We start from the raw sequence: 8,667 nt of genomic DNA on the forward strand, positions 1-8,667 counted from the left end.
AAATAACCCAAGGAAGACAGGTAAAAGAAACAGAAACAAACAATCCACAGAAAACAAAAATTAAAATGGCAAACTAAAGCCTTAACATATCATTATTTACATTAAATGTAAATGGTATAATTACAGCAATTGAAAGGCAAAGATTGACAGAGTAGAGTCAAACATAAAACACAACCATGAAACTCACTTCAAATACCATATAGATAGGTTAAAATTAAAAGAATAAAAATATATACACTATGCAAACATCAATTAGAAGAAAGCAGGAGTGGCTATGTTATTATCAGACAAAATCATCCTCAGAGCAAAAAAATTACCTGCCTGAAAGGAATTTTAGAAAATGATAAAAGAGCCAGTCTACCAAGAAGACATAGGAATCCCAAATTTGTACGCATAAACCAACAGAGCTGGAAAACATGTAAAGCAAAAATTAATGCAATTACAGTTGGAGAGTGCTCACTTCAGCAGCACATATGCTAAAATTGGAATGGTACAGAGAAGATTAGCATGGCCCCCACACAAGGATGACATGCAATTACATTTGGAGACTTCAACACCTCTCTTATAAACAACTGATAAAACTTCTAGGCAATCAACAAGGATATATAAGAACTTAACACATCATCAACCAACAGGATCTAATTAACATTTATATAACATTCCACCCAATAACAGCAGAATAAACATTCTTTTAAAGTGTCCATGGCAAAAAGATGGCAGTGACAGTGAAGAAGGAAGCCCCTGCCCCTTCCAAAGCTAAAGCCAAGGTTTTGAAGGCCAAGAGAGCAGTGCTGAAAGGTATCCAGAAAAGAAGAAGGAATGGGTGGAGGATATTCACACAACACTCAACTTCTAGTGGCCCAAGCCACTATAGTTCTAAAAGCAGCCAATATATCCTTAGAAGAGCACCCTCAAAAGAAACAGATTTGACTATTGTACCATCATCAACTTCCCCCTGACCACAGTCAGCCTTGAAAATGATAGAAGACAACAGCACACAATGTTCATTGTGTATGTCAGAGCCAATAAGCACCAAATCAAACAGGCTGTGAAGAAGCTCTACAACATTGAGGTTTCCAAGGTCAACATCCAATCAAGCCTGATAAAGAGAAGAAGGCATATGTTCACCTGGCTTCTGACTCTGACACTTTGGATATTGCCAACAAAATCGGGATCATCTAAACTGAGTCCAGCAGGCTAATTCTAAATAGAAACATTTTATCATATACGCAAAAAATAACAAATTATCTGTGGAACATAGAACAAGACCATTCATATTCTGAACCATAAATCTCAACAAAATTAAAAGAATGGAAATCAGAGTGTGTTCTCTGATTACCAAAGAATCAAACTAGAAACCAATAGCAGAAAGATAACAGAAAATATCTAAGCACTTGAGAACAAATAGTATACTTTTAAATAATCCAGGGATCAAAAAGGAAATCTCAAAGAAAATAAGAAATACATTGAATTGGATGGAAATAAAAATCTAGCATATCAAAATTTTTGAGATGCTGCTATACCAGTGCTTTTTTATTTTTTTTACCACTAAATGCTTACATTAAAAAAAAGGAAAAAAAATCTCAAAACAGTCACCTAATATTAAGAAACTTCATAAAGGAATACAAAATAAGTCCAAAGAATAAAAAAATAAATAAACAACAATAATAAGAGCATAAATCAATAAAATTGAAAACAGAAAAAACAATATAGAAAATCAATAAAACAAGGAGCTGATTCTTTGAAAAGAACAATAATAGTGACACATCTCTAGCAAGACTGGCAAACACCAAAGGAGAGAAGGCACAAATTACTAATACCAGAAATGAAACACAGGATATCACTGGAGATCTTGCAAACATCAAAAGGATAATAAGGAAATAGTATGAACAACTCTACACATAAATTTGGTGAATTACATGAAATAGAGCAATTTTTCAAAAAACACGAAGTACCACAACTCACCCAATATGAAATAAATAATTTGAGTAGCCCTCTAACAACTATAGAAATTTATAACTTTAAAACTCCCAAGAAAAGAATCCCCAGGCTCACATAAATTCTAGCAAACATGAATTCTAGGTGAAATCTATCAAACATTTTTAAAAGAACACCAAATTTGTAAAATCTTTTCCAAAAAATAGAAAGGAGAACCTTTCTGAACTTATTTTATGAGGTAGTATCATCCTGACACCAAAGTCAGTCCCAAAAAAGACAACTGCAGACAAACAGCTCTCATGAATATAGGCAGAAAAGTACTTAATGAAGTATTATCAAATAGAATTGAGCAACACATAAAAATAGTCATACATCATGAATGATGAGGACTTATTCCAGAGATGCAAAGCTGGTTCCATATTTGAAAATCAATCTATGTGAACCACCATATAAATGGTCTAGAGAAGAAAAGTGAAATGATCATATCAACTGATGCAGAAAAAGCACTTGACAAAATTTATCATTCGAGGATATCAGCAAAAATGTTGAAGAGAGGAATTTCACAAATCTGCCCTTCCATAAAAGCAATTAAAAACTGGCAAAAGCAACTTTTTCAGAATTCTGGAAACTAACTAAAAGCTTACAGTGACAAGGAGAGTGTTTAATCAAAAACAAAAACAAAAACAAAAAACAAACAAAAAAGCCAAATCTCAGTAAGAATAGTGGCTTTGTGGAATTTTTTAAAAATATTTTATTTATTTATTCATGAGAATACACAGAGAGGAGAGAGAGAGGCAGAGACACAGGCAGAGGGAGATGCAGGCTTCATGCAGGGAGCCTGACGTGGGACTCGATCCAGGGTCTCCAGGATCACACCCTGGGCTGCAGGTGGTGCTAAACCGCTGAGCCACAGGGGCTGCCCAGCTTTGTGGAATTTTAACAGATCATGGTTACATCCCCCAATCCAAGCCCAGTGGCAGCCTGAAAATAACACCCCACTTTCCTGGTAGTGGCGTGGAGGGGGGCAAAACAGACTTCATTTACAAAGAATTGTAATTAATTGCTTTGACTCACCTGGTAGCTCCTTGGAAGATCAGCTCACAAAGTTTGCCTTAATCTTGCCTACCTCAAAACTCACCCTGTTTATGAACAAGTTAAACACAGAGTTACTGCATGACCCCGCAATTCCATTCCTAGATATATACCCAAGAGAAGTGAAAACCTATGTTCACATAAAAACACGAGTGTTCATAACGGTACTATTCATAATAGCCAAAAAGTGGAAACAACTCAAATGTCCATCGACTGGTGAATGAATAAACAAACTTTGAGATATCCATACAATGGAAAATTATTCAGTCATGAAAAGGAATGAAATATTGACACATGCTACAACATGAATGAAATTGAAAACATTATGCTAAGTGAAAGACACAAAAGTCACATATTGTGTGGATCCATTTTTATAAAACATCCATATTAGATACATCTATATACAGAGAAAGTAGATCGGTGATTGCGAGGGGCTGAGGGGAAGGAGGAATGGAGAGTGATTGCTTAATGTGTATGGATTTCTATTTAAGGTATTAAGAGAGTTGAGAAGTTGGATGGTGGTGATAGTTACACAGCATTGTGAATATACTAAAAAGAACCTTGAATTGTACACTTTGAATGGTTTAAATAATTAATTCTTTGTTATGTTTTATCTCAATAAAATTTTAATTTTATCTCAATAAAAATAATGCAAAAAACATTCAACGCATATTAATGATAAAAATGCTCAGAAAATTCGGAATAGAGTGGCTCCTGGGTGGCTCAGTCGGTTAAGCATATATCTGCCCTAGGCTCAGGTCATGATCTCAAGGTCCTGGGATTGAATCCCATGTCTGGCTCCCTCTCAGCAGGGAGCTGCTTCTTCCTCTCTGCTGTTCCCCCTGCTTGTGCTCCCTCTCTCTCTCTGTCAAATAAATCAATAAAATGTTAAAAAAAATTAGGAATAGAGAGTAGCTTCCTCAATTGATAAAGAATGCCTTCAAAAATCCTATAGCTGCCGTGAAACACATGGTGAAAGACAATGATTTCCTTTTAAGATCCAGAACAAGGCAAAGATGTCTGCTCTTTTTGCTGTTATTCAGCATAATACTGGAATCCTTGCCAGAACGATCAGGCAATACAAACCATACAGATCAAGAAGGATGAAACCAAAGCATCCCTATTTTCAGATGACATGATGATCTACATAGGAAATGCCAAGAAATCTACATAAAAACTCCTAGAACTAATAAGTGAATTTAGCAAGGTCATAGGAAACAAGATCAACATATAAAAATCAATAGTATTCCTATGTACTGTCAATGAACATGTGGACAACAAAAGGAAAAGCAATACCATTACAACCACTCAAAAATAAAAGAGAAATACTTTGGGATAAATATAACAAAATATATACTATACTTTTATGTTAAAAACTACAAAACATTGATGACAGAAATAAAATATTTAAATAAATGGAAAGCCAGCATATCCATGGATTGGAAAATTCAACATAATAAAAGTTTCATTTCTCCCCAAACTGATACACAGGTTTCATGCAATTCTTATTAATATCCCAGTAAGACTTTTTGTAGATATAAACAAAATTTTCTAAAATGTATTTGGAAAGGTAATGGAACTGGAAGAGCTAAAAGGATTTTGAAATAAAGTTGGGAAATAGAAAATTGGAAAGGAGCACTCTATATAATTATTATTATATAGCTACAGTAATCAAGACAGTATAATATGGGCAGAGGAATATACACATAAATCAATGAAACAGAATACAGAACCCCAAAATAGAACGGGTAAGCAAGACTGGCTGATTTTTTTTTGACAAAGATGCAAAAGCAATTTGATGGAGAAAAGATCATCTTTTTAATAAATGGTGCTAAAGCAATTGAACATCCATAGATAATCAATCAATCCATGAAATGAACCTCGACTTAAGCTTCATAAATTCTATAGAAATCAACTCAAAATCAATGATATATTTAAATGCAAAAGACAAAACTATAAAACTTTAGAAGAGAGCATGGGAACAATCCTTGGATCTGAGGCTAGGCAAACGTGAAACCAAAAGCACAGTTCTAAATAGAAAAAAGTTTTAAAACATGTAAAAAAAATGGGGGGGGGGGCACTGGGGCGACTCAGTGGTTGAACATCTGCCTTTGACTCAGGTCATGATCCCGGGTCCTGGAATAGTGTCCTGAGTCAGGCTCCCCATAGGAAGCCTGCTTCTCCCTCTGCCTATGTCGCTGCCTTTCTCTGCATGTATCTCATGAATAAATTAAAAAAAAAATTTTTAAAAAGTAAATAAAAAAAGAAAAAAGTCAATAAATTGGACTTCATCGAAATTTAAAACTCTGAGAGACTATTATAAGAATGGAAAACTAAGATATATACCTGGATAAAATAATTGTAAAATATATCTAATAATGGAATTGTATATAGAATATATATAATTTTACATTCTCACCAGCAATGTTTAGAGATCCAGGTTCTCCACATCCTTGCCAGCATTTGATACTGTCTTTGATTGTTTATATTTTAGCTTTTCTTTTCTTTTTCTTTTTTTTAAGATTTTGTTTATTTATTTATTTATTTATTTATTCATTTTTAAGATTTTATTTATTTATTCATGAGACACACACAGAGAGAGGCAGACACATAGGCAGAGGCAGAAGCAGGCCCCTCTCAGGGAGCCTGATGTGGGACTTGATCCCAGAACCCTGGGATCACAACCTGAGTGGAAGGCAGACGCTCAAACCCTTGAGCCACCCAGCTGCCCCATATTTTACTTTTCTAACAGTGCTATTGGCTAGTGATGTTGAACATCTTTTTATGTGCTTATATCTGTATATCCTCTTCAATGAAATATCACTTCATTGCTTTTCTTTATCTTCTAAGTGGATTGTTTGCTTTTTACCATCAAATTATAAAATGGTACAACCATTCTGGAAAATAGTTTGCAATTTCCTTAGAAAACTAAACATATACTTACCATATCATCCAGCAAAAGGACTCCTGGGCATTTATCTCAGGGAAATGATAACTTATGTCTGCACAAAAATGTGTACACAAGTGGAGCCTGGGCGGTTCAGTCTGTTAAGCAGTTGACTCTTAATTTTAGCTCAGGTCATTATCTCAGGGTCTGGGAATCAAGCCCCATGTCAAGCTCTGTGCTCAGCAGATACTCAGCTTGAGGATTCTCTCTCCCTTTCCCTCTGCCCCTTCCCTTTCTCTCTCTCTAAAATAAATAAATCTTTTAAGAAAATATATACACAAATGTTCATAGCAGCTTTATTTGTTTTTTTTTTTTTTTTTTATTTTTATTTTTTTTTATTGGTGTTCAATTTACTAACATACAGAATAACACCCAGTGCCCGTCACCCATTCACTCCCACCCCCCGCCCTCCTCCCCTTCTACCACCCCTAGTTCGTTTCCCAGAGTTAGCAGTCTTTACGTTCTGTCTCCCTTTCTGATATTTCCCACCCATTTCTTCTCCCTTCCCTTATTTTCCCTTTCACTATTATTTATATTCCCCAAATGAATGAGAACATATAATGTTTGTCCTTCTCCGACTGACTTACTTCACTCAGCATAATACCCTCCAGTTCCACCCACGTTGAAGCAAATGGTGGGTATTTGTCATTTCTAATAGCTGAGTAATATTCCATTGTATACATAAACCACATCTTCTTTATCCATTCATCTTTCGTTGGACACCGAGGCTCCTTCCACAGTTTGGCTATAGTGGCCATTGCTGCTAGAAACATCGGGGTGCAGGTGTCCCGGCGTTTCATTGCATTTGTATCTTTGGGGTAAATCCCCAACAGTGCAATTGCTGGGTCGTAGGGCAGGTATATTTTTAACTGTTTGAGGAACCTCCACACAGTTTTCCAGAGTGGCTGCACCAGTTCACATTCTCACCAACAGTGTAAGAGGGTTCCCTTTTCTCCGCATCCTCTCCAACATTTGTTGTTTCCTGCCTTGTTAATTTTCCCCATTCTCACTGGTGTGAGGTGGTATCTCATTGTAGTTTTGATTTGTATCTCCCTGATGGCAAGTGATGCAGAGCATTTTCTCATATGCATGTTGGCCATGTCTATGTCTTCCTCTGTGAGATTTCTGTTCATGTCTTTTGCCCATTTCATGATTGGATTGTTTGTTTCTTTGGTGTTGAGTTTAATAAGTTCTTTATAGATCTTGGAAACTAGCCCTTTATCTGATATGTCATTTGCAAATATCTTCTCCCATTCTGTAGGTTGTCTTTGAGTTTTGTTGACTGTATCCTTTGCTGTGCAAAAGCTTCTTATCTTGATGAAGTCCCAATAGTTCATTTTTGCTTTTGTTTCTTTTGCCTTCGTGGATGTATCTGGCAAGAAGTTACTATGGCCGAGTTCAAAAAGGGTGTTGCCTGTGTTCTTCTCTAGGATTTTGATGGAATCTTGTCTCACATTTAGATCTTTCATCCATTTTGAGTTTATCTTTGTGTATGGTGAAAGAGAGTGGTCTAGTTTCATTCTTCTGCATGTGGATGTCCAATTTTCCCAGCACCATTTATTGAAGAGACTGTCTTTCTTCCAATGGATAGTCTTTCCTCCTTTATCGAATATTAGCAGCTTTATTTGTAATAGTCAAAACTTGAGCCAACTAAAATGTCCTTTAATAGATAAATAGTTTAAAAAAAAACCCTCTGGTACATCAATACCATGGACTACTCCTCAGCCATACAAAAGAACAAACTATCAATACACACAACAATTCTAATGGATTGAAGGGCATTAGGCCAAGTGAAAAAGATCAGTCTCGGGGGATCCCTGGGTGGCTCAGCAGTTTAGCGCGGCCTGGGACATGATCCTGGGGCGTGATCCTGGAGTCCCCGGATGGAGTCCCATCATCATGGGCTCCCTGCATGGAGCCTGCTTCTCCCTCTGCCTGTGTCTCTGCCTCTCTCTCTGTCTGTGTCTCTCATGAATAAATAAATAAAATCTTTAAAAAAGAAAAAAAAGAAAAAGGTCAGTCTTAAAGATGATGTACTATTCGAGTCCATTTATATAACATTCTCAAAATGATAAAATTATAGAAATGGTGAACAGGTTTGTAACTACCAGGAGTTAGCAATGGTGAGTTGGAGGAAAGTATGACCATAAAAGACTAGCAGGCAAGATATATTGAAAAGTATAAGACAATTATTATATGGTCTCATTCATATGTGGAATATAAGAAATAGTGAAAGGGACCATAAGGGAAAGGAGGAAAACTAAGTGGGGAAAAATTAGAGAGGAAACAAACCATGAGAGATCCTAACTCTGGGAAACAGAGGATTGCAGAAGGGGGTTGGGGGAGAATGCGGTAACTGGGTGATGGGCATTAAGGAAGGCATGCGATGAGATGAGCACTGGGTGTTATACTATATGCTGGCAAATTGAATTTAAATAAATAAACGAATAAATAAATAAATAAATAAATAAATAAGAAAATTATAAGCTCTCTCAAATAAATAAATAAAAATCTTAAAAAAAAATCTCTTTCCAAAATCATGACAATTCTTCCACGGAACAGAAATATGAAACACTCCAGCTTTCCAATGTTACGAGGTTAGTATAACCTTGATAACAAACACAGATAAGAGTACAAGAAAGAGGGGATGCCTGGGTGGCTCAGTGATTGAGCATCTGCCTTCCGCTCAG

The 8,667-nt window shown here is 36.0% G+C and overlaps 1 non-coding gene and 1 pseudogene across 1 annotated transcript; both read left to right on the forward strand.

The window, feature by feature from the left end:
• Positions 1 to 452: 452 nt before the first annotated feature.
• On the forward strand, positions 453 to 561 carry LOC119868594. Its single transcript, XR_005386586.1, has one exon. It is a non-coding gene; the product is annotated as a U6 spliceosomal RNA (small nuclear RNA).
• Positions 562 to 713: 152 nt separating this feature from the next.
• On the forward strand, positions 714 to 1,182 carry LOC119878018 (annotated as a pseudogene).
• The last annotated feature ends 7,485 nt before the right edge of the window (positions 1,183 to 8,667 follow it).

Source organism: Canis lupus, chromosome X (genome assembly GCF_011100685.1).
Source record: "Canis lupus familiaris isolate Mischka breed German Shepherd chromosome X, alternate assembly UU_Cfam_GSD_1.0, whole genome shotgun sequence".
Taxonomy (NCBI): Eukaryota; Metazoa; Chordata; class Mammalia; order Carnivora; family Canidae; genus Canis; species Canis lupus.